The sequence below is a fragment of the Pleurodeles waltl genome, unplaced genomic scaffold (genome assembly GCF_031143425.1).
Source record: "Pleurodeles waltl isolate 20211129_DDA unplaced genomic scaffold, aPleWal1.hap1.20221129 scaffold_72, whole genome shotgun sequence".
NCBI classification, from domain to species: Eukaryota; Metazoa; Chordata; class Amphibia; order Caudata; family Salamandridae; genus Pleurodeles; species Pleurodeles waltl.
The window spans coordinates 415,425-443,164 of NW_027150393.1; the positions used below are offsets into that span (position 1 = coordinate 415,425).

At 48.6% G+C, this 27,740-nt stretch overlaps 16 non-coding genes across 16 annotated transcripts; all 16 read right to left on the bottom strand.

Annotated features, from left to right (window-relative positions):
• Window positions 1-1,709: 1,709 nt before the first annotated feature.
• On the bottom strand, window positions 1,710-1,821 carry TRNAL-CAA (transfer RNA leucine (anticodon CAA)). The gene is made up of 2 exons: window positions 1,784-1,821; window positions 1,710-1,755 (listed from the first exon to the last, which is right to left on the bottom strand). It is a non-coding gene; the product is annotated as a tRNA-Leu (tRNA).
• A 307-nt stretch (window positions 1,822-2,128) lies between these two features.
• TRNAV-CAC (transfer RNA valine (anticodon CAC)) lies at window positions 2,129-2,201 on the bottom strand. The gene has a single exon. It is a non-coding gene; the product is annotated as a tRNA-Val (tRNA).
• A 3,081-nt stretch (window positions 2,202-5,282) lies between these two features.
• Window positions 5,283-5,394, bottom strand: TRNAL-CAA (transfer RNA leucine (anticodon CAA)). Its single transcript has 2 exons — window positions 5,357-5,394; window positions 5,283-5,328 (listed from the first exon to the last, which is right to left on the bottom strand). It is a non-coding gene; the product is annotated as a tRNA-Leu (tRNA).
• A 307-nt stretch (window positions 5,395-5,701) lies between these two features.
• Window positions 5,702-5,774, bottom strand: TRNAV-CAC (transfer RNA valine (anticodon CAC)). The gene has a single exon. It is a non-coding gene; the product is annotated as a tRNA-Val (tRNA).
• Window positions 5,775-6,162: 388 nt separating this feature from the next.
• Window positions 6,163-6,234, bottom strand: TRNAP-AGG (transfer RNA proline (anticodon AGG)). Its single transcript has one exon. It is a non-coding gene; the product is annotated as a tRNA-Pro (tRNA).
• Window positions 6,235-9,735: 3,501 nt separating this feature from the next.
• TRNAP-AGG (transfer RNA proline (anticodon AGG)) lies at window positions 9,736-9,807 on the bottom strand. Its single transcript has one exon. It is a non-coding gene; the product is annotated as a tRNA-Pro (tRNA).
• Window positions 9,808-12,428: 2,621 nt separating this feature from the next.
• Window positions 12,429-12,540, bottom strand: TRNAL-CAA (transfer RNA leucine (anticodon CAA)). The gene is made up of 2 exons: window positions 12,503-12,540; window positions 12,429-12,474 (listed from the first exon to the last, which is right to left on the bottom strand). It is a non-coding gene; the product is annotated as a tRNA-Leu (tRNA).
• A 306-nt stretch (window positions 12,541-12,846) lies between these two features.
• Window positions 12,847-12,919, bottom strand: TRNAV-CAC (transfer RNA valine (anticodon CAC)). The gene has a single exon. It is a non-coding gene; the product is annotated as a tRNA-Val (tRNA).
• A 3,081-nt stretch (window positions 12,920-16,000) lies between these two features.
• Window positions 16,001-16,112, bottom strand: TRNAL-CAA (transfer RNA leucine (anticodon CAA)). Its single transcript has 2 exons — window positions 16,075-16,112; window positions 16,001-16,046 (listed from the first exon to the last, which is right to left on the bottom strand). It is a non-coding gene; the product is annotated as a tRNA-Leu (tRNA).
• A 307-nt stretch (window positions 16,113-16,419) lies between these two features.
• Window positions 16,420-16,492, bottom strand: TRNAV-CAC (transfer RNA valine (anticodon CAC)). Its single transcript has one exon. It is a non-coding gene; the product is annotated as a tRNA-Val (tRNA).
• Window positions 16,493-16,880: 388 nt separating this feature from the next.
• Window positions 16,881-16,952, bottom strand: TRNAP-AGG (transfer RNA proline (anticodon AGG)). The gene has a single exon. It is a non-coding gene; the product is annotated as a tRNA-Pro (tRNA).
• A 3,040-nt stretch (window positions 16,953-19,992) lies between these two features.
• Window positions 19,993-20,065, bottom strand: TRNAV-CAC (transfer RNA valine (anticodon CAC)). The gene has a single exon. It is a non-coding gene; the product is annotated as a tRNA-Val (tRNA).
• Window positions 20,066-23,144: 3,079 nt separating this feature from the next.
• TRNAL-CAA (transfer RNA leucine (anticodon CAA)) lies at window positions 23,145-23,256 on the bottom strand. The gene is made up of 2 exons: window positions 23,219-23,256; window positions 23,145-23,190 (listed from the first exon to the last, which is right to left on the bottom strand). It is a non-coding gene; the product is annotated as a tRNA-Leu (tRNA).
• Window positions 23,257-23,563: 307 nt separating this feature from the next.
• On the bottom strand, window positions 23,564-23,636 carry TRNAV-CAC (transfer RNA valine (anticodon CAC)). The gene has a single exon. It is a non-coding gene; the product is annotated as a tRNA-Val (tRNA).
• Window positions 23,637-24,024: 388 nt separating this feature from the next.
• TRNAP-AGG (transfer RNA proline (anticodon AGG)) lies at window positions 24,025-24,096 on the bottom strand. Its single transcript has one exon. It is a non-coding gene; the product is annotated as a tRNA-Pro (tRNA).
• Window positions 24,097-27,145: 3,049 nt separating this feature from the next.
• TRNAV-CAC (transfer RNA valine (anticodon CAC)) lies at window positions 27,146-27,218 on the bottom strand. The gene has a single exon. It is a non-coding gene; the product is annotated as a tRNA-Val (tRNA).
• Between the last annotated feature and the right edge of the window lie 522 nt (window positions 27,219-27,740).

A 27,740-nucleotide genomic window follows, 5' to 3' on the forward strand; every position in this document is an offset into this window, starting at 1 on the left:
CCTTGGCTGGCTTGAATGCTGTAGGCTCAGGCTTCATTGCAAAGGTCAAACAGTGAGCAACTGACTGCCGTAAGCTGGCGCAACTCCTCTTGGTGAGCTGTGACAGATGCCCCAGGAGCGTAGTACCTCACAATGGTGAGAGATAGACACAGTCTCTTTTATCTCAGCTTGCCTGTCAGGTGAGGCAGGAAATGCAAATACTGTGAAAAAGCCCAGCGACTCGAACCAGGGACCTTTCGCATGTGAGGTGATCATGATAACCACTACACTACACAAACAGACACACTTGCCGGCTTGCTTCATGTGGCTATGCATTGTACTGGAACCACCACACTATGGAAACAGACACACCTGCTTGCTTTATGTGGCTATGCATTGGACTGGGATGCAAGGATGAGGGCCAATGTTCATGACGCTCAAAGCTGAGCCTTCCGGAACACGATCTCTTCCCTTGGAAGAAAGGAACTGGGATCACTTTCATTCCAAGAGGAGATTTCAGAACTGGACCCGAAATTACCATGGAGAAGCACTGTGCATTTAATGTTCCTACGAGCACTGCTGCTCCAGCACAGAAAAGCAGTTGCAAAGAAATCTCGCATACCTTCATGATGCTGAACCGTCTCGACGCCAGTATAAAGCATGTATTGCATTGCAACATGACATCTTACAAGAGTGAAAAGCAGAAATACTCCTGTTTAAAACACAGACTGAACCTATAAAGGTAGGGGTTTGTCTGGGATTTGAACCGAGGTCCTCTCACACCCGAAGCGAGAATCATACCCCTATACCAACTAGACTGCCGCTGCATAGTCATTTGAAACATCTTCTGAAGCGTCTTTCCGAAAAACAGGGCCATTTGGAGGCTCTCTCTCTCTAAGCGTGCCATAGCAATTGATGTTTTCTGTCAAGGATTTTTTGTTTGTCTCTAGCAAGGCAAGAGGTAGTCAAAATGCCCTGTGCCAGTGAGCTGAACTAGGGCACTGATGTGAAAAGCAGACCCTTTCTGGTAGTTGTAACCCGCTGCAAGTCATGGACCCTTGCACCTTAGACTTCCCAACCAGAAGCACTGAAGGGCCTGCTAGCTCTTGAGCCAGAGGAGCATGCCTCTTGGATTCAAGCACACTTGCTCGATCAGGCGAGATTTATATTAGTGGCTCATAGGCCTAAAACACTCACCTGGGAGACGCAGGGTGGCTGATTTCCCGGAATGGCCCTTGATGGGGAAATCACCTCCTTTCCCCCGCCTCATTTCAGAATTGTGTGCTAGTCGCAAGACAGTGTTCAGGGGTTCATGGGTACTGCCTACTCCCAGCTGCCTCTCTGTCTTCTTCATGTAAATTGCAAGTCACAAGGAGGCACCATTGCCAATATGCTCCGCCCACCTAACCAAGAAACCTAGTTTGAGCTTGTCTGCCTGTGTTGTTGCAGGGGCAGTGTCTTCTTTGCCCAAAAGGTGGCAGGAGAGCCTCACTTCAAACGATAGAATCAACTGCTTAAGTAGAAACCAGCATGGTAGTTACTGTCATAAAGTGCAGCTCTAACAGAAGGTGTGCCTGAGACGCCCCTTCCAGTAATACACAGAATTTTGATTGAGGGCCCAGCCGATGGGTTGGTGGATTTCTCCTCACATGCCACAGCAGCTTCCAAAGATAGTGGTGTGAGGAGCTGGCTCTGCAAGCAGAGCAAGATTTAAGGGAAGAAAATACACCTGTCAGAAGTGGGATTTGAACCCACGCCTCCATGAAGAGACCAGAAGGCTCAGCTTCACTGAAGATCAAGCTCTCTTGAGTCTGGCGCCTTAGACCACTCGGCCATCCTGACAGCCAAAACAGTGTGCAGGTCGGACTCTTCAGTCTGCACTTGTTGATTTTGCCGCTTGCAATGTTCCTATCAAAGTCACAGCTTTAAAGGCCCCACAATATAACATGGCCAAGAAAAAAAAAAAAAAACAGAACAAGAAACAATGCACATGCACGACCACCGAGGGATGCAGATAACTTTTTAGCGTCCTGCAATAGTAAAGCACGTTTTACACAGGTCACAAGTTTTTAAAGGTCATTTCTGTCTAAGTGTGCATTGAGAGAGACTGAGGTTTTAGGGAGCAAACACAAAAGCTGCTGCTGCCAAGTGTTTCTGCCCGGTCTCGAACCAGGGACCTTTCGCGTGTGAGGCTAACGTGATAACCACTACACTACAGAAACAAGCTTGCTGGTTTGACTGAAGGAGCACAGTTCCCCTCATATGTTTGCACGATTTCCTCTATACTTTATCAGCAGTTGCTCGGAATGCGAGGGGTAAGTGTGAAAATTGCAGCGGTGTCAGCCAGCATGCATACACTCAGATGTCCTGAAAAATCCCACAGCTGCGGGCAGAGACAGACAAATATCTGATGCCTAAATGCCAGGAAGGAGAGCCTGTGAAATCATCACACAGGGCACACTGAGAGCAAGCAGGAAGGAAGCCAAGGCATTGTAATCCATTTTTCGCCTGAGGCAAAAAATATGTTTTGCGCAACAATGCTTCGAGTGGAATGAGAAATGTTGAGGGGTTTTGTATTTTGAGCAGGATTTGATTGTTTTCCGCTAAAATGGGCTCGTTTGGGATTTGAACCCGGGACCTCTCGCACCCTAAGCGAGAATCATACCCCTAGACCAACGAGCCTGGGCACAGAAATGCAACGGCTCCGACCCTGCTCTGAGGGTTGGTGACAGAGAGTGGGAGACTACATCCCAAAGCAAGAAACTGCACATGGTGCTCTCTTCTGCAGTACGACTAGAGTCATTTGCATGGTCTTCATCGAACATGACATAAAAAGCCTCTATCCTTTAGACATTTTGGCCCAGATTTACAAGAAAATGACTAAGCGCGACGCTGTGCCAAATTTGCAAGCCCCACGCGCCGTCATTTTCAAAATGCAGGGAAGCGCCGTATTTAGTAGAATACAGCGCACCCCTGTGCTTCCCCCTGCGCCAGCTCTAAATTAGCTGCTGAGCGCCAACGCAGCCGTTCTTGCACCATGGTACAAGGATGACTGCGTTGAGGGGGAAATTGTTTTTGTGCAGGAAGGGACACCTTCCTGCCCAAAAAAAAAATCTTCAATGGTGATTTGCTCTTACTTCTATGTGTGCTGCAGAATGCATCACACATAGAAAGAGCAAAAACAAGGAGAAATGAAAACATTTCTCCTCAGTGCGCCACTCTAACGACACCCCTGGGATGGCGTTGGATTTTGGTGCTGACGCAGATTTACGCCAACTCCTAAATCTGGAGCAGCATCAAAATGCTATGGTGTTGCTGTGGCACACTCCCAACAACACCCATTGCACGCCCCTTCCAGGGAACACGCTGCGTGCTAAGGGGCCGTATTTACAAGGTGGTGTTAAGCCACAAAAAGTGGCTGAACGCCATCTTGTAAATACCGCGCAGTGCATAGTGCCACCGGGGCGTCACTAAAAGTGATGCTCCGGTGGCGATAGGGCCTTGTAAGTCTGGCACTTTATTTGCTCAAGGTGTGTGTTCTTGGTGAGGGCAGGAAAGCTATTTTCGCTCTCGTACCTTCCTTCCTTGGCTGGCTTGAATGCTGTAGGCTCAGGCTTCATTGCAAAGGTCAAACAGTGAGCAACTGACTGCCGTAAGCTGGCGCAACTCCTCTTGGTGAGCTGTGACAGATGCCCCAGGAGCGTAGTACCTCACGATGGTGAGGGATAGACTCAGTCTCTTTTATCTCAGCTTGCCTGTCAGGTGAGGCAGGAAATGCAAATACTGTGAAAAAGCCCAGCGACTCGAACCAGGGACCTTTCGCATGTGAGGTGCGCATGATAACCACTACACTACACAAACAGACACACTTGCCGGCTTGCTTCATGTGGCTATGCATTGTACTGGAACCACCACACTATGGAAACAGACACACCTGCTTGCTTTATGTGGCTATGCATTGGACTGGGATGCAAGGATGAGGGCCAATGTTCATGACGCTCAAAGCTGAGCCTTCCGGAACACGATCTCTTCCCTTGGAAGAAAGGAACTGGGATCACTTTCATTCCAAGAGGAGATTTCAGAACTGGACCCGAAATTACCATGGAGAAGCACTGTGCATTTAATGTTCCTACGAGCACTGCTGCTCCAGCACAGAAAAGCAGTTGCAAAGAAATCTCGCATACCTTCATGATGCTGAACCGTCTCGACGCCAGTATAAAGCATGTATTGCATTGCAACATGACATCTTACAAGAGTGAAAAGCAGAAATACTCCTGTTTAAAACACAGACTGAACCTATAAAGGTAGGGGTTTGTCTGGGATTTGAACCGAGGTCCTCTCACACCCGAAGCGAGAATCATACCCCTATACCAACTAGACTGCCGCTGCATAGTCATTTGAAACATCTTCTGAAGCGTCTTTCCGAAAAGCAGGGCCATTTGGAGGCTCTCTCTCTCTAAGCATGCCATAGCAATTGATGTTTTCTGTCAAGGATTTTTTGTTTGTCTCTAGCAAGGCAAGAGGTAGTCAAAATGCCCTGTGCCAGTGAGCTGAACTAGGGCACTGATGTGAAAAGCAGACCCTTTCTGGTAGTTGTAACCCGCTGCAAGTCATGGACCCTTGCACCTTAGACTTCCCAACCAGAAGCACTGAAGGGCCTGCTAGCTCTTGAGCCAGAGGAGCATGCCTCTTGGATTCAAACACACTTGCTCGATCAGCGCTCGATCAGGCGAGATTTATATTAGTGGCTCATAGGCCTGAAACACTCACCTGGGAGACGCAGGGTGGCTGATTTCCCGGAATGGCCCTTGATGGGGAAATCACCTCCTTTCCCCCGCCTCATTTCAGAATTGTGTGCTAGTCGCAAGACAGTGTTCAGGGGTTCATGGGTACTGCCTTCTCCCAGCTGCCTCTCTGTCTTCTTCATGTAAATTGCAAGTCACAAGGAGGCACCATTGCCAATATGCTCCGCCCACCTAACCAAGAAACCTAGTTTGAGCTTGTCTGCCTGTGTTGTTGCAGGGGCAGTGTCTTCTTTGCCCAAAAGGTGGCAGGCGAGCCTCACTTCAAACAATAGAATCAACTGCTTAAGTAGAAACCAGCATGGTAGTTACTGTCATAAAGTGCAGCTCTAACAGAAGGTGTGCCTGAGACGCCCCTTCCAGTAATACACAGAATTTTGATTGAGGGCCCAGCCGATGGGTTGGTGGATTTCTCCTCACATGCCACAGCAGCTTCCAAAGATAGTGGTGTGAGGAGGTGGCTCTGCAAGCAGAGCAAGATTTAAGGGAAGAAAATACACCTGTCAGAAGTGGGATTTGAACCCACGCCTCCATGAAGAGACCAGAAGGCTCAGCTTCACTGAAGATCAAGCTCTCTTGAGTCTGGCGCCTTAGACCACTCGGCCATCCTGACAGCCAAAACAGTGTGCAGGTCGGACTCTTCAGTCTGCACTTGTTGATTTTGCCGCTTGCAATGTTCCTATCAAAGTCACAGCTTTAAAGGCCCCACAATATAACATGGCCAAGAAAAAAAAAAAAAAACAGAACAAGAAACAATGCACATGCACGACCACCGAGGGATGCAGATAACTTTTTAGCGTCCTGCAATAGTAAAGCACGTTTTACACAGGTCACAAGTTTTTAAAGGTCATTTCTGTCTAAGTGTGCATTGAGAGAGACTGAGGTTTTAGGGAGCAAACACAAAAGCTGCTGCTGCCAAGTGTTTCTGCCCGGTCTCGAACCGGGGACCTTTCGCGTGTGAGGCAAATGTGATAACCACTACACTACAGAAACAAGCTTGCTGGTTTGACTGAAGGAGCACAGTTCCCCTCATATGTTTGCACGATTTCCTCTATACTTTATCAGCAGTTGCTCGGAATGCGAGGTGTAAGTGTGAAAATTGCAGCGGTGTCAGCCAGCATGCATACACTCAGACGTCCTGAAAAATCCCACAGCTGCGGGCAGAGACAGACAAATATCTGATGCCTAAATGCCAGGAAGGAGAGCCTGTGAAATCATCACACAGGGCGCACTGAGAGCAAGCAGGAAGGAAGCCAAGCTATTGAAATCCATTTTTCGCCTGAGGCAAAAAATATGTTTTGCGCAACAATGCTTCGAGTGGAATGAGAAATGTTGAGGGGTTGTGTATTTTGAGCAGGATTTGATTGTTTTCTGCTAAAATGGGCTCGTCCGGGATTTGAACCCGGGACCTCTCGCACCCTAAGCGAGAATCATACCCCTAGACCAACGAGCCTGGGCACAGAAACGCAACGGCTCTATCCCTGCTCTGAGGGTTGGTGACAGAGAGTGGGAGACTACATCCCAAAGCAAGAAACTGCACATGGTGCTCTCTTCTGCAGTACGACTAGAGTCATTTGCATGGTCTTCATCGAACATGACTTAAAAAGCCTCTATCCTTTAGACATTTTGGCCCAGATTTACAAGAAAATGACTAAGCGCGACGCTGTGCCAAATTTGCAAGCCCCACGCGCCGTCATTTTCAAAATGCAGGGAAGCGCCGTATTTAGTAGAATACAGCGCACCCCTGTGCTTCCCCCTGCGCCAGCTCTAAATTAGCTGCTGAGCGCCAACGCAGCCGTTCTTGCACCATGGTACAAGGATGACTGCGTTGAGGGGGAAATTGTTTTTGTGCAGGAAGGGACACCTTCCTGCCCAAAAAAAAAATCTTCAATGGTGATTTGCTCTTACTTCTATGTGTGCTGCAGAATGCATCACACATAGAAAGAGCAAAAACAAGGAGAAATGAAAACATTTCTCCTCAGTGCGCCACTCTAACGACACCCCTGGGATGGCGTTGGATTTTGGTGCTGATGCAGATTTACGCCAACTCCTAAATCTGGAGCAGCATCAAAATGCTATGGTGTTGCTGTGGCACACTCCCAACAACACCCATTGCACGCCCCTTCCAGGGAACGCGCTGCGTGCTAAGGGGCCGTATTTACAAGGTGGTGTTAAGCCACAAAAAGTGGCTGAACGCCATCTTGTAAATACCGCGCAGTGCATAGTGCCACCGGGGCGTCACTAAAAGTGATGCTCCGGTGGCGATAGGACCTTGTAAGTCTGGCACTTTATTTGCTCAAGGTGTGTGTTCTTGGTGAGGGCAGGAAAGCTATTTTCGCTCTCGTACCTTCCTTCCTTGGCTGGCTTGAATGCTGTAGGCTCAGGCTTCATTGCAAAGGTCAAACAGTGAGCAACTGACTGCCGTAAGCTGGCGCAACTCCTCTTGGTGAGCTGTGACAGATGCCCCAGGAGCGTAGTACCTCACGATGGTGAGGGATAGACACAGTCTCTTTTATCTCAGCTTGCCTGTCAGGTGAGGCAGGAAATGCAAATACTGTGAAAAAGCCCAGCGACTCGAACCAGGGACCTTTCGCATGTGAGGTGCGCATGATAACCACTACACTACACAAACAGACACACTTGCCGGCTTGCTTCATGTGGCTATGCATTGTACTGGAACCACCACACTATGGAAACAGACACACCTACTTGCTTTATGTGGCTATGCATTGGACTGGGATGCAAGGATGAGGGCCAATGTTCATGACGCTCAAAGCTGAGCCTTCCGGAACACGATCTCTTCCCTTGGAAGAAAGGAACTGGGATCACTTTCATTCCAAGAGGTGATTTCAGAACTGGACCCGAAATTACCATGGAGAAGCACTGTGCATTTAATGTTCCTACGAGCACTGCTGCTCCAGCACAGAAAAGCAGTTGCAAAGAAATCTCGCATACCTTCATGATGCTGAACCGTCTCGACGCCAGTATAAAGCATGTATTGCATTGCAACATGACATCTTACAAGAGTGAAAAGCAGAAATACTCCTGTTTAAAACACAGACTGAACCTATAAAGGTAGGGGTTTGTCTGGGATTTGAACCGAGGTCCTCTCACACCCGAAGCGAGAATCATACCCCTATACCAACTAGACTGCCGCTGCATAGTCATTTGAAACATCTTCTGAAGCGTCTTTCCGAAAAGCAGGGCCATTTGGAGGCTCTCTCTCTCTAAGCGTGCCATAGCAATTGATGTTTTCTGTCAAGGATTTTTTGTTTGTCTCTAGCAAGGCAAGAGGTAGTCAAAATGCCCTGTGCCAGTGAGCTGAACTAGGGCACTGATGTGAAAAGCAGACCCTTTCTGGTAGTTGTAACCCGCTGCAAGTCATGGACCCTTGCACCTTAGACTTCCCAACCAGAAGCACTGAAGGGCCTGCTAGCTCTTGAGCCAGAGGAGCATGCCTCTTGGATTCAAGCACACTTGCTCGATCAGCGCTCGATCAGGCGAGATTTATATTAGTGGCTCATAGGCCTGAAACACTCACCTGGGAGACGCAGGGTGGCTGATTTCCCGGAATGGCCCTTGATGGGGAAATCACCTCCTTTCCCCCGCCTCATTTCAGAATTGTGTGCTAGTCGCAAGACAGTGTTCAGGGGTTCATGGGTACTGCCTACTCCCAGCTGCCTCTCTGTCTTCTTCATGTAAATTGCAAGTCACGAGGAGGCACCATTGCCAATATGCTCCGCCCACCTAACCAAGAAACCTAGTTTGAGCTTGTCTGCCTGTGTTGTTGCAGGGGCAGTGTCTTCTTTGCCCAAAAGGTGGCAGGAGAGCCTCACTTCAAACGATAGAATCAACTGCTTAAGTAGAAACCAGCATGGTAGTTACTGTCTAAAAGTGCAGCTCTAACAGAAGGTGTGCCTGAGACGCCCCTTCCAGTAATACACAGAATTTTGATTGAGGGCCCAGCCGATGGGTTGGTGGATTTCTCCTCACATGCCACAGCAGCTTCCAAAGATAGTGGTGTGAGGAGCTGGCTCTGCAAGCAGAGCAAGATTTAAGGGAAGAAAATACACCTGTCAAAAGTGGGATTTGAACCCACGCCTCCATGAAGAGACCAGAAGGCTCAGCTTCACTGAAGATCAAGCTCTCTTGAGTCTGGCGCCTTAGACCACTCGGCCATCCTGACAGCCAAAACAGTGTGCAGGTCGGACTCTTCAGTCTGCACTTGTTGATTTTGCCGCTTGCAATGTTCCTATCAAAGTCACAGCTTTAAAGGCCCCACAATATAACATGGCCAAGAAAAAAAAAAAAAAACAGAACAAGAAACAACGCACATGCACGACCACCGAGGGATGCAGATAACTTTTTAGCGTCCTGCAATAGTAAAGCACGTTTTACACAGGTCACAAGTTTTTAAAGGTCATTTCTGTCTAAGTGTGCATTGAGAGAGACTGAGGTTTTAGGGAGCAAACACAAAAGCTGCTGCTGCCAAGTGTTTCTGCCCGGTCTCGAACCGGGGACCTTTCGCGTGTGAGGTGAACGTGATAACCACTATACTACAGAAACAAGCTTGCTGGTTTGACTGAAGGAGCACAGTTCCCCTCATATGTTTGCACGATTTCCTCTATACTTTATCAGCAGTTGCTCGGAATGCGAGGGGTAAGTGTGAAAATTGCAGCGGTGTCAGCCAGCATGCATACACTCAGACGTCCTGAAAAATCCCACAGCTGCGGGCAGAGACAGACAAATATCTGATGCCTAAATGCCAGGAAGGAGAGCCTGTGAAATCATCACACAGGGCGCACTGAGAGCAAGCAGGAAGGAAGCCAAGGCATTGTAATCCATTTTTCGCCTGAGGCAAAAAATATGTTTTGCGCAACAATGCTTCGAGTGGAATGAGAAATGTTGAGGGGTTGTGTATTTTGAGCAGGATTTGATTGTTTTCCGCTAAAATGGGCTCGTCCGGGATTTTAACCCGGGACCTCTCGCACCCTAAGCGAGAATCATACCCCTAGACCAACGAGCCTGGGCACAGAAAAGCAACGGCTCCGACCCTGCTCGGAGGGTTGGTGACAGAGAGTGGGAGACTACATCCCAAAGCAAGAAACTGCACATGGTGCTCTCTTCTGCAGTACGACTAGAGTCATTTGCATGGTCTTCATCGAACATGACATAAAAAGCCTCTATCCTTTAGACATTTTGGCCCAGATTTACAAGAAAATGACTAAGCGCGACGCTGTGCCAAATTTGCAAGCCCCACGCGCCGTCATTTTCAAAATGCAGGGAAGCGCCGTATTTAGTAGAATACAGCGCACCCCTGTGCTTCCCCCTGCACTAGCTCTAAATTAGCTGCTGAGCGCCAACGCAGCCGTTCTTGCACCATGGTACAAGGATGACTGCGTTGAGGGGGAAATTGTTTTTGTGCAGGAAGGGACACCTTCCTGCCCAAAAAAAAAATCTTCAATGGTGATTTGCTCTTACTTCTATGTGTGCTGCAGAATGCATCACACATAGAAAGAGCAAAAACAAGGAGAAATGAAAACATTTCTTCTCAGTGTGCCACTATAACGACACCCCTGGGATGGCGTTGGATTTTGGCGCTGACGCAGATTTACGCCAACTCCTAAATCTGGAGCAGCATCAAAATGCTATGGTGTTGCTGTGGCACACTCCCAACAACACCCATTGCACACCCCTTCCAGGGAACGCGCTGCGTGCTAAGGGGCCGTATTTACAAGGTGGTGTTAAGCCACAAAAAGTGGCTGAACGCCATCTTGTAAATACCGCGCAGTGCATAGTGCCACCGGGGCGTCACTAAAAGTGATGCTCCGGTGGCGATAGGGCCTTGTAAGTCTGGCACTTTATTTGCTCAAGGTGTGTGTTCTTGGTGAGGGCAGGAAAGCTATTTTCGCTCTCGTACCTTCCTTCCTTGGCTGGTTTGAATGCTGTAGGCTCAGGCTTCATTGCAAAGGTCAAACAGTGAGCAACTGACTGCCGTAAGCTGGCGCAACTCCTCTTGGTGAGCTGTGACAGATGCCCCAGGAGCGTAGTACCTCACGATGGTGAGGGATAGACACAGTCTCTTTTATCTCAGCTTGCCTGTCAGGTGAGGCAGGAAATGCAAATACTGTGAAAAAGCCCAGCGACTCGAACCAGGGACCTTTCGCATGTGAGGTGCGCATGATAACCACTACACTAGACAAACAGACACACTTGCCGGCTTGCTTCATGTGGCTATGCATTGTACTGGAACCACCACACTATGGAAACAGACACACCTGCTTGCTTTATGTGGCTATGCATTGGACTGGGATGCAAGGATGAGGGCCAATGTTCATGACGCTCAAAGCTGAGCCTTCCGGAACACGATCTCTTCCCTTGGAAGAAAGGAACTGGGATCACTTTCATTCCAAGAGGTGATTTCAGAACTGGACCCGAAATTACCATGGAGAAGCACTGTGCATTTAATGTTCCTACGAGCACGGCTGCTCCAGCACAGAAAAGCAGTTGCAAAGAAATCTCGCATACCTTCATGATGCTGAACCGTCTCGACGCCAGTATAAAGCATGTATTGAATTGCAACATGACATCTTACAAGAGTGAAAAGCATAAATACCCCTGTTTAAAACACAGACTGAACCTATAAAGGTAGGGGTTTGTCTGGGATTTGAACCGAGGTCCTCTCACACCCGAAGCGAGAATCATACCCCTATACCAACTAGACTGCCGCTGAATAGTCATTTGAAACATCTTCTGAAGCGTCTTTCCGAAAAGCAGGGCCATTTGGAGGCTCTCTCTCTCTAAGCGTGCCATAGCAATTGATGTTTTCTGTCAAGGATTTTTTGTTTGTCTCTAGCAAGGCAAGAGGTAGTCAAAATGCCCTGTGCCAGTGAGCTGAACTAGGGCACTGATGTGAAAAGCAGACCCTTTCTGGTAGTTGTAACCCACTGCAAGTCATGGACCCTTGCACCTTAGACTTCCCAACCAGAAGCACTGAAGGGCCTGCTAGCTCTTGAGCCAGAGGAGCATGCCTCTTGGATTCAAGCACACTTGCTCGATCAGCGCTCAATCAGGCGAGATTTATATTAGTGGCTCATAGGCCTGAAACACTCACCTGGGAGACGCAGGGTGGCTGATTTCCCGGAATGGCCCTTGATGGGGAAATCACCTCCTTTCCCCCGCCTCATTTCAGAATTGTGTGCTAGTCGCAAGACAGTGTTCAGGGGTTCATGGGTACTGCCTACTCCCAGCTGCCTCTCTGTCTTCTTCATGTAAATTGCAAGTCACGAGGAGGCACCATTGCCAATATGCTCCGCCCACCTAACCAAGAAACCTAGTTTGAGCTTGTCTGCCTGTGTTGTTGCAGGGGCAGTGTCTTCTTTGCCCAAAAGGTGGCAGGAGAGCCTCACTTCAAACGATAGAATCAACTGCTTAAGTAGAAACCAGCATGGTAGTTACTGTCATAAAGTGCAGCTCTAACAGAAGGTGTGCCTGAGACGCCCCTTCCAGTAATACACAGAATTTTGATTGAGGGCCCAGCCGATGGGTTGGTGGATTTCTCCTCACATGCCACAGCAGCTTCCAAAGATAGTGGTGTGAGGAGCTGGCTCTGCAAGCAGAGCAAGATTTAAGGGAAGAAAATACACCTGTCAGAAGTGGGATTTGAACCCACGCCTCCATGAAGAGACCAGAAGGCTCAGCTTCACTGAAGATCAAGCTCTCTTGAGTCTGGCGCCTTAGACCACTCGGCCATCCTGACAACCAAAACAGTGTGCAGGTCGGACTCTTCAGTCTGCACTTGTTGATTTTGCCGCTTGCAATGTTCCTATCAAAGTCACAGCTTTAAAGGCCCCACAATATAACATGGCCAAGAAAAAAAAAAAAAACAGAACAAGAAACAATGCACATGCACGACCACCGAGGGATGCAGATAACTTTTTAGCGTCCTGCAATAGTAAAGCACGTTTTACACAGGTCACAAGTTTTTAAAGGTCATTTCTGTCTAAGTGTGCATTGAGAGAGACTGAGGTTTTAGGGAGCAAACACAAAAGCTGCTGCTGCCAAGTGTTTCTGCCCGGTCTCGAACCGGGGACCTTTCGCGTGTGAGGCGAACGTGATAACCACTACACTACAGAAACAAGCTTGCTGGTTTGACTGAAGGAGCACAGTTCCCCTCATATGTTTGCACGATTTCCTCTATACTTTATCAGCAGTTGCTCGGAATGCGAGGGGTAAGTGTGAAAATTGCAGCGGTGTCAGCCAGCATGCATACACTCAGACGTCCTGAAAAATCCCACAGCTGCGGACAGAGACAGACAAATATCTGATGCCTGAATGCCAGGAAGGAGAGCCTGTGAAATCATCACACAGGGCGCACTGAGAGCAAGCAGGAAGGAAGCCAAGGCATTGTAATCCATTTTTCGCCTGAGGCAAAAAATATGTTTTGCGCAACAATGCTTCGAGTGGAATGAGAAATGTTGAGGGGTTGTGTATTTTGAGCAGGATTTGATTGTTTTCCGCTAAAATGGGCTCATCCGGGATTTGAATCTGGGACCTCTCGCACCCTAAGCGAGAATCATACCCCTAGACCAACGAGCCTGGGCACAGAAATGCAACGGCTCCGACCCTGCTCGGAGGGTTGGTGACAGAGAGTGGGAGACTACATCCCAAAGCAAGAAACTGCACATGGTGCTCTCTTCTGCAGTACGACTAGAGTCATTTGCATGGTCTTCATCGAACATGACATAAAAAGCCTCTATCCTTTAGACATTTTGGCCCAGATTTACAAGAAAATGACTAAGCGCGACGCTGTGCCAAATTTGCAAGCCCCACGCGCCGTCATTTTCAAAATGCAGGGAAGCGCCGTATTTAGTAGAATACAGCGCACCCCTGTGCTTCCCCCTGCGCCAGCTCTAAATTAGCTGCTGAGCGCCAACGTAGCCGTTCTTGCACCATGGTACAAGGATGACTGCGTTGAGGGGGAAATTGTTTTTGTGCAGGAAGGGACACCTTCCTGCCCAAAAAAAAAATCTTCAATGGTGATTTGCTCTTACTTCTATGTGTGCTGCAGAATGCATCACACATAGAAAGAGCAAAAACAAGGAGAAATGAAAACATTTCTCCTCAGTGCGCCACTCTAACGACACCCCTGGGATGGCGTTGGATTTTGGTGCTGACGCAGATTTACGCCAACTCCTAAATCTGGAGCAGCATCAAAATGCTATGGTGTTGCTGTGGCACACTCCCAACAACACCCATTGCACACCCCTTCCAGGGAACGCGCTGCGTGCTAAGGGGCCGTATTTACAAGGTGGTGTTAAGCCACAAAAAGTGGCTGAACGCCATCTTGTAAATACCGCGCAGTGCATAGTGCCACCGGGGCGTCACTAAAAGTGATGCTCCGGTGGCGATAGGGCCTTGTAAGTCTGGCACTTTATTTGCTCAAGGTGTGTGTTCTTGGTGAGGGCAGGAAAGCTATTTTCGCTCTCGTACCTTCCTTCCTTGGCTGGTTTGAATGCTGTAGGCTCAGGCTTCATTGCAAAGGTCAAACAGTGAGCAACTGACTGCCGTAAGCTGGCGCAACTCCTCTTGGTGAGCTGTGACAGATGCCCCAGGAGCGTAGTACCTCACGATGGTGAGGGATAGACACAGTCTCTTTTATCTCAGCTTGCCTGTCAGGTGAGGCAGGAAATGCAAATACTGTGAAAAAGCCCAGCGACTCGAACCAGGGACCTTTCGCATGTGAGGTGCGCATGATAACCACTACACTAGACAAACAGACACACTTGCCGGCTTGCTTCATGTGGCTATGCATTGTACTGGAACCACCACACTATGGAAACAGACACACCTGCTTGCTTTATGTGGCTATGCATTGGACTGGGATGCAAGGATGAGGGCCAATGTTCATGACGCTCAAAGCTGAGCCTTCCGGAACACGATCTCTTCCCTTGGAAGAAAGGAACTGGGATCACTTTCATTCCAAGAGGTGATTTCAGAACTGGACCCGAAATTACCATGGAGAAGCACTGTGCATTTAATGTTCCTACGAGCACGGCTGCTCCAGCACAGAAAAGCAGTTGCAAAGAAATCTCGCATACCTTCATGATGCTGAACCGTCTCGACGCCAGTATAAAGCATGTATTGAATTGCAACATGACATCTTACAAGAGTGAAAAGCATAAATACTCCTGTTTAAAACACAGACTGAACCTATAAAGGTAGGGGTTTGTCTGGGATTTGAACCGAGGTCCTCTCACACCCGAAGCGAGAATCATACCCCTATACCAACTAGACTGCCGCTGCATAGTCATTTGAAACATCTTCTGAAGCGTCTTTCCGAAAAGCAGGGCCATTTGGAGGCTCTCTCTCTCTAAGCGTGCCATAGCAATTGATGTTTTCTGTCAAGGATTTTTTGTTTGTCTCTAGCAAGGCAAGAGGTAGTCAAAATGCCCTGTGCCAGTGAGCTGAACTAGGGCACTGATGTGAAAAGCAGACCCTTTCTGGTAGTTGTAACCCGCTGCAAGTCATGGACCCGTGCACCTTAGACTTCCCAACCAGAAGCACTGAAGGGCCTGCTAGCTCTTGAGCCAGAGGAGCATGCCTCTTGGATTCAAGCACACTTGCTCGATCAGCGCTCGATCAGGCGAGATTTATATTAGTGGCTCATAGGCCTGAAACACTCACCTGGGAGACGCAGGGTGGCTGATTTCCCGGAATGGCCCTTGATGGGGAAATCACCTCCTTTCCCCCGCCTCATTTCAGAATTGTGTGCTAGTCGCAAGACAGTGTTCAGGGGTTCATGGGTACTGCCTACTCCCAGCTGCCTCTCTGTCTTCTTCATGTAAATTGCAAGTCACGAGGAGGCACCATTGCCAATATGCTCCACCCACCTAACCAAGAAACCTAGTTTGAGCTTGTCTGCCTGTGTTGTTGCAGGGGCAGTGTCTTCTTTGCCCAAAAGGTGGCAGGAGAGCCTCACTTCAAACGATAGAATCAACTGCTTAAGTAGAAACCAGCATGGTAGTTACTGTCTAAAAGTGCAGCTCTAACAGAAGGTGTGCCTGAGACGCCCCTTCCAGTAATACACAGAATTTTGATTGAGGGCCCAGCCGATGGGTTGGTGGATTTCTCCTCACATGCCACAGCAGCTTCCAAAGATAGTGGTGTGAGGAGCTGGCTCTGCAAGCAGAGCAAGATTTAAGGGAAGAAAATACACCTGTCAGAAGTGGGATTTGAACCCACGCCTCCATGAAGAGACCAGAAAGCTCAGCTTCACTGAAGATCAAGCTCTCTTGAGTCTGGCGCCTTAGACCACTCGGCCATCCTGACAGCCAAAACAGTGTGCAGGTCGGACTCTTCAGTCTGCACTTGTTGATTTTGCCGCTTGCAATGTTCCTATCAAAGTCACAGCTTTAAAGGCCCCACAATATAACATGGCCAAGAAAAAAAAAAAAAAACAGAACAAGAAACAAAGCACATGCACGACCACCGAGGGATGCAGATAACTTTTTAGCGTCCTGCAATAGTAAAGCACGTTTTACACAGGTCACAAGTTTTTAAAGGTCATTTCTGTCTAAGTGTGCATTGAGAGAGACTGAGGTTTTAGGGAGCAAACACAAAAGCTGCTGCTGTCAAGTATTTCTGCCCGGTCTCGAACCGGGGACCTTTCGCGTGTGAGGCGAACGTGATAACCACTACACTACAGAAACAAGCTTGCTGGTTTGACTGAAGGAGCACAGTTCCCCTCATATGTTTGCACGATTTCCTCTATACTTTATCAGCAGTTGCTCGGAATGCGAGGGGTAAGTGTGAAAATTGCAGCGGTGTCAGCCAGCATGCATACACTCAGACGTCCTGAAAAATCCCACAGCTGCGGGCAGAGACAGACAAATATCTGATGCCTAAATGCCAGGAAGGAGAGCCTGTGAAATCATCACACAGGGCGCACTGAGAGCAAGCAGGAAGGAAGCCAAGGCATTGTAATCCATTTTTCGCCTGAGGCAAAAAACATGTTTTGCGCAACAATGCTTCGAGTGGAATGAGAAATGTTGAGGGGTTGTGTATTTTGAGCAGGATTTGATTGTTTTCCGCTAAAATGGGCTCGTCCGGGATTTGAACCCGGGACCTCTCGCACCCTAAGCGAGAATCATACCCCTAGACCAACGAGCCTGGGCACAGAAATGCAACGGCTCCGACCCTGCTCGGAGGGTTGGTGACAGAGAGTGGGAGACTACATCCCAAAGCAAGAAACTGCACATGGTGCTCTCTTCTGCAGTACGACTAGAGTCATTTGCATGGTCTTCATCGAACATGACATAAAAAGCCTCTATCCTTTAGACATTTTGGCCCAGATTTACAAGAAAATGACTAAGCGCGACGCTGTGCCAAATTTGCAAGCCCCACGCGCCGTCATTTTCAAAATGCAGGGAAGCGCTGTATTTAGTAGAATACAGCGCACCCCTGTGCTTCCCCCTGCGCCAGCTCTAAATTAGCTGCTGAGCGCCAACGCAGCCGTTCTTGCACCATGGTACAAGGATGACTGCGTTGAGGGGGAAATTGTTTTTGAGCAGGAAGGGACACCTTCCTGCCCAAAAAAAAAATCTTCAATGGTGATTTGCTCTTACTTCTATGTGTGCTGCAGAATGCATCACACATAGAAAGAGCAAAAACAAGGAGAAATGAAAACATTTCTCCTCAGTGCGCCACTCTAACGACACCCCTGGGATGGCGTTGGATTTTGGTGCTGACGCAGATTTACGCCAACTCCTAAATCTGGAGCAGCATCAAAATGCTATGGTGTTGCTGTGGCACACTCCCAACAACACCCATTGCACGCCCCTTCCAGGGAACGCGCTGCGTGCTAAGGGGCCGTATTTACAAGGTGGTGTTAAGCCACAAAAAGTGGCTGAACGCCATCTTGTAAATACCGCGCAGTGCATAGTGCCACCGGGGCGTCACTAAAAGTGATGCTCCGGTGGCGATAGGGCCTTGTAAGTCTGGCACTTTATTTGCTCAAGGTGTGTGTTCTTGGTGAGGGCAGGAAAGCTATTTTCGCTCTCGTACCTTCCTTCCTTGGCTGGCTTGAATGCTGTAGGCTCAGGCTTCATTGCAAAGGTCAAACAGTGAGCAACTGACTGCCGTAAGCTGGCGCAACTCCTCTTGGTGAGCTGTGACAGATGCCCCAGGAGCGTAGTACCTCACGATGGTGAGGGATAGACACAGTCTCTTTTATCTCAGCTTGCCTGTCAGGTGAGGCAGGAAATGCAAATACTGTGAAAAAGCCCAGCGACTCGAACCAGGGACTTTTCGCATGTGAGGTGCGCATGATAACCACTACACTTCACAAACAGACACACTTGCCGGCTTGCTTCATGTGGCTATGCATTGTACTGGAACCACCACACTATGGAAACAGACACACCTGCTTGCTTTATGTGGCTATGCATTGGACTGGGATGCAAGGATGAGGGCCAATGTTCATGACGCTCAAAGCTGAGCCTTCCGGAACACGATCTCTTCCCTTGGAAGAAAGGAACTGGGATCACTTTCATTCCAAGAGGTGATTTCAGAACTGGACCCGAAATTACCATGGAGAAGCACTGTGCATTTAATGTTCCTACGAGCACTGCTGCTCCAGCACAGAAAAGCAGTTGCAAAGAAATCTCGCATACCTTCATGATGCTGAACCGTCTCGACGCCAGTATAAAGCATGTATTGCTTTGCAACATGACATCTTACAAGAGTGAAAAGCAGAAATACTCCTGTTTAAAACACAGACTGAACCTGTAAAGGTAGGGGTTTGTCTGGGATTTGAACCGAGGTCCTCTCACACCCGAAGCGAGAATCATACCCCTATACCAACTAGACTGCCGCTGCATAGTCATTTGAAACATCTTCTGAAGCGTCTTTCCGAAAAGCAGGGCCATTTGGAGGCTCTCTCTCTCTAAGCGTGCCATAGCAATTGATGTTTTCTGTCAAGGATTTTTTGTTTGTCTCTAGCAAGGCAAGAGGTAGTCAAAATGCCCTGTGCCAGTGAGCTGAACTAGGGCACTGATGTGAAAAGCAGACCCTTTCTGGTAGTTGTAACCCGCTGCAAGTCATGGACCCTTGCACCTTAGACTTCCCAACCAGAAGCACTGAAGGGCCTGCTAGCTCTTGAGCCAGAGGAGCATGCCTCTTGGATTCAAGCACACTTGCTCGATCAGCGCTCGATCAGGCGAGATTTATATTAGTGGCTCATAGGCCTGAAACACTCACCTGGGAGACGCAGGGTGGCTGATTTCCCGGAATGGCCCTTGATGGGGAAATCACCTCCTTTCCCCCGCCTCATTTCAGAATTGTGTGCTAGTCGCAAGACAGTGTTCAGGGGTTCATGGGTACTGGCTACTCCCAGCTGCCTCTCTGTCTTCTTCATGTAAATTGCGAGTCACGAGGAGGCACCATTGCCAATATGCTCCGCCCACCTAACCAAGAAACCTAGTTTGAGCTTGTCTGCCTGTGTTGTTGCAGGGGCAGTGTCTTCTTTGCCCAAAAGGTGGCAGGAGAGCCTCACTTCAAACGATAGAATCAACTGCTTAAGTAGAAACCAGCATGGTAGTTACTGTCTAAAAGTGCAGCTCTAACAGAAGGTGTGCCTGAGACGCCCCTTCCAGTAATACACAGAATTTTGATTGAGGGCCCAGCCGATGGGTTGGTGGATTTCTCCTCACATGCCACAGCAGCTTCCAAAGATAGTGGTGTGAGGAGCTGGCTCTGCAAGCAGAGCAAGATTTAAGGGAAGAAAATACACCTGTCAAAAGTGGGATTTGAACCCCCACCTCCATGAAGAGACCAGAAGGCTCAGCTTCACTGAAGATCAAGCTCTCTTGAGTCTGGCGCCTTAGACCACTCGGCCATCCTGACAGCCAAAACAGTGTGCCGGTCGGACTCTTCAGTCTGCACTTGTTGATTTTGCCGCTTGCACTGTTCCTATCAAAGTCACAGCTTTAAAGGCCCCACAATATAACATGGCCAAGAAAAAAAAAAAAAAACAGAACAAGAAACAATGCACATGCACGACCACCGAGGGATGCAGATAACTTTTTAGCGTCCTGCAATAGTAAAGCACGTTTTACACAGGTCACAAGTTTTTAAAGGTCATTTTTGTCTAAGTGTGCATTGAGAGAGACTGAGGTTTTAGGGAGCAAACACAAAAGCTGCTGCTGCCAAGTGTTTCTGCCCGGTCTCGAACCAGGGACCTTTCGCGTGTGAGGCGAACGTGATAATCACTACACTACAGAAACAAGATTGCTGGTTTGACTGAAGGAGCACAGTTCCCCTCATATGTTTGCACGATTTCCTCTATACTTTATCAGCAGTTGCTCGGAATGCGAGGGGTAAGTGTGAAAATTGCAGCGGTGTCAGCCAGCATGCATACACTCAGACGTCCTGAAAAATCCCACAGCTGCGGGCAGAGACAGACAAATATCTGATGCCTAAATGCCAGGAAGGAGAGCCTGTGAAATCATCACACAGGGCGCACTGAGAGCAAGCAGGAAGGAAGCCAAGGCATTGTAATCCATTTTTCGCCTGAGGCAAAAAATATGTTTTGCGCAACAATGCTTCGAGTGGAATGAGAAATGTTGAGGGGTTGTGTATTTTGAGCAGGATTTGATTGTTTTCCGCTAAAATGGGCTCGTCCGGGATTTGAACCTGGGACCTCTCGCACCCTAAGCGAGAATCATACCCCTAGACCAACGAGCCTGGGCACAGAAATGCAACGGCTCCGACCCTGCTCGGAGGGTTGGTGACAGAGAGTGGGAGACTACATACAAAGCAAGCAACTGCACATGGTGCTCTCTTCTGCAGTACGACTAGAGTCATTTGCATGGTCTTCATCGAACATGACATAAAAAGCCTCTATCCTTTAGACATTTTGGCCCAGATTTACAAGAAAATGACTAAGCGCGACGCTGTGCCAAATTTGCAAGCCCCACGTGCCGTCATTTTCAAAATGCAGGGAAGCGCCGTATTTAGTAGAATACAGCGCACCCCTGTGCTTCCCCCTGCGCCAGCTCTAAATTAGCTGCTGAGCGCCAACGCAGCCGTTCTTGCACCATGGTAGAAGGATGACTGCGTTGAGGGGGAAATTGTTTTTGTGCAGGAAGGGACACCTTCCTGCCCAAAAAAAAAATCTTCAATGGTGATTTGCTCTTACTTCTATGTGTGCTGCAGAATGCATCACACATAGAAAGAGCAAAAACAAGGAGAAATGAAAACATTTCTCCTCAGTGCACCACTCTAACGACACCCCTGGGATGGCGTTGGATTTTGGCGCTGACGCATATTTACGCCAACTCCTAAATCTGGAGCAGCATCAAAATGCTATGGTGTTGCTGTGGCACACTCCCAACAACACCCATTGCACGCCCCTTCCAGGGAAGGCGCTGCGTGCTAAGGGGCCATATTTACAAGGTGGTGTTAAGCCACAAAAAGTGGCTGAACGCCATCTTGTAAATACCGCGCAGTGCATAGTGCCACCGGGGCGTCACTAAAAGTGATGCTCCGGTGGCGATAGGGCCTTGTAAGTCTGGCACTTTATTTGCTCAAGGTGTTTGTTCTTGGTGAGGGCAGGAAAGCTATTTTCGCTCTCGTACCTTCCTTCCTTGGCTGGCTTGAATGCTGTAGGCTCAGGCTTCATTGCAAAGGTCAAACAGTGAGCAACTGACTGCCGTAAGCTGGCGCAACTCCTCTTGGTGAGCTGTGACAGATGCCCCAGGAGCGTAGTACCTCACGATGGTGAGGGATAGACACAGTCTCTTTTATCTCAGCTTGCCTGTCAGGTGAGGCAGGAAATGCAAATACTGTGAAAAAGCCCAGCGACTCGAACCAGGGACCTTTCGCATGTGAGGTGCGCATGATAACCACTACACTACACAAACAGACACACTTGCCGGCTTGCTTCATGTGGCTATGCATTGTACTGGAACCACCACACTATGGAAACAGACACACCTGCTTGCTTTATGTGGCTATGCATTGGACTGGGATGCAAGGATGATGGCCAATGTTCATGACGCTCAAAGCTGAGCCTTCCGGAACACGATCTCTTCCCTTGGAAGAAAGGAACTGGGATCACTTTCATTCCAAGAGGTGATTTCAGAACTGGACCCGAAATTACCATGGAGAAGCACTGTGCATTTAATGTTCCTACGAGCACTGCTGCTCCAGCACAGAAAAGCAGTTGCAATGAAATCTCGCATACCTTCATGATGCTGAACCGTCTCGACGCCAGTATAAAGCATGTATTGCATTGCAACATGACATCTTACAAGAGTGAAAAGCATAAATACTCCTGTTTAAAACACAGACTGAACCTATAAAGGTAGGGGTTTGTCTGGGATTTGAACCGAGGTCCTCTCACACCCGAAGCGAGAATCATACCCCTATACCAACTAGACTGCCACTGCATAGTCATTTGAAACATCTTCTGAAGCGTCTTTCCGAAAAGCAGGGCCATTTGGAGGCTCTCTCTCTCTAAGCGTGCCATAGGAATTGATGTTTTCTGTCAAGGATTTTTTGTTTGTCTCTAGCAAGGCAAGAGGTAGTCAAAATGCCCTGTGCCAGTGAGCTGAACTAGGGCACTGATGTGAAAAGCAGACCCTTTCTGGTAGTTGTAACCCGCTGCAAGTCATGGACCCTTGCACCTTAGACTTCCCAACCAGAAGCACTGAAGGGCCTGCTAGCTCTTGAGCCAGAGGAGCATGCCTCTTGGATTCAAGCACACTTGCTCGATCAGGCTCAATCAGGCGAGATTTATATTAGTGGCTCATAGGCCTGAAACACTCACCTGGGAGACGCAGGGTGGCTGATTTCCCGGAATGGCCCTTGATGGGGAAATCACCTCCTTTCCCCCGCCTCATTTCAGAATTGTGTGCTAGTCGGAAGACAGTGTTCAGGGGTTCATGGGTACTGCCTACTCCCAGCTGCCTCTCTGTCTTCTTCATGTAAATTGCAAGTCACGAGGAGGCACCATTGCCAATATGCTCCGCCCACCTAACCAAGAAACCTAGTTTGAGCTTGTCTGCCTGTGTTGTTGCAGGGGCAGTGTCTTCTTTGCCCAAAAGGTGGCAGGAGAGCCTCACTTCAAACGATAGAATCAACTGCTTAAGTAGAAACCAGCATGGTAGTTACTGTCATAAAGTGCAGCTCTAACAGAAGGTGTGCCTGAGACGCCCCTTCCAGTAATACACAGAATTTTGATTGAGGGCCCAGCCGATGGGTTGGTGGATTTCTCCTCACATGCCACAGCAGCTTCCAAAGATAGTGGTGTGAGGAGCTGGCTCTGCAAGCAGAGCAAGATTTAAGGGAAGAAAATACACCTGTCAGAAGTGGGATTTGAACCCACGCCTCCATGAAGAGACCAGAAGGCTCAGCTTCACTGAAGATCAAGCTCTCTTGAGTCTGGCGCCTTAGACCACTCGGCCATCCTGACAGCCAAAACAGTGTGCAGGTCAGACTCTTCAGTCTGCACTTGTTGATTTTGCCGCTTGCAATGTTCCTATCAAAGTCACAGCTTTAAAGGCCCCACAATATAACATGGCCAAGAAAAAAGAAAAAAAACAGAACAAGAAACAATGCACATGCACGACCACCGAGGGATGCAGATAACGTTTTAGCGTCCTGCAATAGTAAAGCACGTTTTACACAGGTCACAAGTTTTTAAAGGTCATTTCTGTCTAAGTGTGCATTGAGAGAGACTGAGGTTTTAGGGAGCAAACACAAAAGCTGCTGCTGCCAAGTGTTTCTGCCCGGTCTCGAACCGGGGACCTTTCGCGTGTGAGGTGAACGTGATAACCACTACACTACAGAAACAAGCTTGCTGGCTTGACTGAAGGAGCACAGTTCCCCTCATATGTTTGCACGATTTCCTCTATACTTTATCAGCAGTTGCTCGGAATGCGAGGGGTAAGTGTGAAAATTGCAGCGGTGTCAGCCAGCATGCATACACTCAGACGTCCTGAAAAATCCCACAGCTGCGGGCAGAGACAGACAAATATCTGATGCCTAAATGCCAGGAAGGAGAGCCTGTGAAATCATCACACAGGGCGCACTGAGAGCAAGCAGGAAGGAAGCCAAGGCATTGTAATCCATTTTTCGCCTGAGGCAAAAAATATGTTTTGCGCAACAATGCTTCGAGTGGAATGAGAAATGTTGAGGGGTTGTGTATTTTGAGCAGGATTTGATTGTTTTCCACTAAAATGGGCTCGTCCGGGATTTGAACCCGGGTCCTCTCGCACCCTAAGCGAGAATCATACCCCTAGACCAACGAGCCTGGGCACAGAAATGCAAAGGCTCCGACCCTGTTCGGAGGGTTGGTGACAGAGAGTGGGAGACTACATCCCAAAGCAAGAAACTGCACATGGTGCTCTCTTCTGCAGTACGACTAGAGTCATTTGCATGGTCTTCATCGAACATGACATAAAAAGCCTCTATCCTTTAGACATTTTGGCCCAGATTTACAAGAAAATGACTAAGCGCGACGCTGTGCCAAATTTGCAAGCCCCACGTGCCGTCATTTTCAAAATGCAGGAAAGCGCCGTATTTAGTAGAATACAGCGCACCCCTGTGCTTCCCCCTGCGCCAGCTCTAAATTAGCTGCTGAGCGCCAACGCAGCCGTTCTTGCACCATGGTACAAGGATGACTGCGTTGAGGGGGAAATTGTTTTTGTGCAGGAAGGGACACCTTCCTGCCCAAAAAAAAAATCTTCAATGGTGATTTGCTCTTACTTCTATGTGTGCTGCAGAATGCATCACACATAGAAAGAGCAAAAACAAGGAGAAATGAAAACATTTCTCCTCAGCGCGCCACTCTAACGACACCCCTGGGATGGCGTTGGATTTTGGTGCTGACGCAGATTTACGCCAACTCCTAAATCTGGAGCAGCATCAAAATGCTATGGTGTTGCTGTGGCACACTCCCAACAACACCCATTGCACGCCCCTTCCAGGGAACGCGCTGCGTGCTAAGGGGCCGTATTTACAAGGTGGTGTTAAGCCACAAAAAGTGGCTGAACGCCATCTTGTAAATACCGCGCAGTGCATAGTGCCACCGGGGCGTCACTAAAAGTGATGCTCCGGTGGCGATAGGGCCTTGTAAGTCTGGCACTTTATTTGCTCAAGGTGTGTGTTCTTGGTGAGGGCAGGAAAGCTATTTTCGCTCTCGTACCTTCCTTCCTTGGCTGGCTTGAATGCTGTAGGCTCAGGCTTCATTGCAAAGGTCAAACAGTGAGCAACTGACTGCCGTAAGCTGGCGCAACTCCTCTTGGTGAGCTGTGACAGATGCCCCAGGAGCGTAGTACCTCACGATGGTGAGGGATAGACACAGTCTCTTTTATCTCAGCTTGCCTGTCAGGTGAGGCAGGAAATGCAAATACTGTGAAAAAGCCCAGCGACTCGAACCAGGGACCTTTCGCATGTGAGGTGCGCATGATAACCACTACACTACACAAACAGACACACTTGCCGGCTTGCTTCATGTGGCTATGCATTGTACTGGAACCACCACACTATGGAAACAGACACACCTGCTTGCTTTATGTGGCTATGCATTGGACTGGGATGCAAGGATGAGGGCCAATGTTCATGACGCTCAAAGCTGAGCCTTCCGGAACACGATCTCTTCCCTTGGAAGAAAGGAACTGGGATCACTTTCATTCCAAGAGGTGATTTCAGAACTGGACCCGAAATTACCATGGAGAAGCACTGTGCATTTAATGTTCCTACGAGCACTGTTGCTCCAGCACAGAAAAGCAGTTGCAAAGAAATCTCGCATACCTTCATGATGCTGAACCGTCTCGACGCAAGTATAAAGCATGTATTGCATTGCAACATGACATCTTACAAGAGTGAAAAGCATAAATACTCCTGTTTAAAACACAGACTGAACCTATAAAGGTAGGGGTTTGTCTGGGATTTGAACCGAGGTCCTCTCACACCCGAAGCGAGAATCATACCCCTATACCAACTAGACTGCCGCTGCATAGTCATTTGAAACATCTTCTGAAGCATCTTTCCGAAAAGCAGGGCCATTTGGAGGCTCTCTCTCTCTAAGCGTGCCATAGCAATTGATGTTTTCTGTCAAGGATTTTTTGTTTGTCTCTAGCAAGGCAAGAGGTAGTCAAAATGCCCTGTGCCAGTTAGCTGAACTAGGGCACTGATGTGAAAAGCAGACCCTTTCTGGTAGTTGTAACCCGCTGCAAGTCATGGACCCTTGCACCTTAGACTTCCCAACCAGAAGCACTGAAGGGCCTGCTAGCTCTTGAGCTAGAGGAGCATGCCTCTTGGATTCCAGCACACTTGCTCATTCAGCGCTCGATCAGGCTCGATCAGGTGAGATTTATATTAGTGGCTCATAGGCCTGAAACACTCACCTGGGAGACGCAGGGTGGCTGATTTCCCGGAATGGCCCTTGATGGGGAAATCACCTCCTTTCCCCCGCCTCATTTCAGAATTGTGTGCTAGTCGCAAGACAGTGTTCAGGGGTTCATGGGTACTGCCTACTCCCAGCTGCCTCTCTGTCTTCTTCATGTAAATTGCAAGTCACGAGGAGGCACCATTGCCAATATGCTCCGCCCACCTAACCACGAAACCTAGTTTGAGCTTGTCTGCCTGTGTTGTTGCAGGGGCAGTGTCTTCTTTGCCCAAAAGGTGGCAGGAGAGCCTCACTTCAAACGATAGAATCAACTGCTTAAGTAGAAACCAGCATGGTAGTTACTGTCATAAAGTGCAGCTCTAACAGAAGGTGTGCCTGAGACGCCCCTTCCAGTAATACACAGAATTTTGATTGAGGGCCCAGCCGATGGGTTGGTGGATTTCTCCTCACATGCCACAGCAGCTTCCAAAGATAGTGGTGTGAGGAGCTGGCTCTGCAAGCAGAGCAAGATTTAAGGGAAGAAAATACACCTATCAGAAGTGGGATTTGAAACCACGCCTCCATGAAGAGACCAGAAGGCTCAGCTTCACTGAAGATCAAGCTCTCTTGAGTCTGGCGCCTTAGACCACTCGGCCATCCTGACAGCCAAAACAGTGTGCAGGTCGGACTCTTCAGTCTGCACTTGTTGATTTTGCCGCTTGCAATGTTCCTATCAAAGTCACAGCTTTAAAGGCCCCACAATATAACATGGCCAAGAAAAAAAAAAAAAACAGAACAAGAAACAATGCACATGCACGACCACCGAGGGATGCAGATAACTTTTTAGCGTCCTGCAATAGTAAAGCACGTTTTACACAGGTCACAAGTTTTTAAAGGTCATTTCTGTCTAAGTGTGCATTGAGAGAGACTGAGGTTTTAGGGAGCAAACACAAAAGCTGCTGCTGCCAAGTGTTTCTGCCCGGTCTCGAACCGGGGACCTTTCGCGTGTGAGGCGAACGTGATAACGACTACACTACAGAAACAAGCTTGCTGGTTTGACTGAAGGAGCACAGTTCCCCTCATATGTTTGCACGATTTCCTCTATACTTTATCAGCAGTTGCTCGGAATGCGAGGGGTAAGTGTGAAAATTGCAGCGGTGTCAGCCAGCATGCATACACTCAGACGTCCTGAAAAATCCCACAGCTGCGGGCAGAGACAGACAAATATCTGATGCCTAAATGCCAGGACGGAGAGCCTGTGAAATCATCACACAGGGCGCACTGAGAGCAAGCAGGAAGGAAGCCAAGGCATTGTAATCCATTTTTCGCCTGAGGCAAAAAATATGTTTTGCGCAACAATGCTTCGAGTGGAATGAGAAATGTTGAGGGGTTGTGTATTTTGAGCAGGATTTGATTGTTTTCCACTAAAATGGGCTCGTCCGGTATTTGAACCCGGGACCTCTCGCACGCTAAGCGAGAATCATACCCCTAGACCAACGAGCCTGGGCACAGAAATGCAACGGCTCCGACCCTGCTCGGAGGGTTGGTGACAGAGAGTGGGAGAC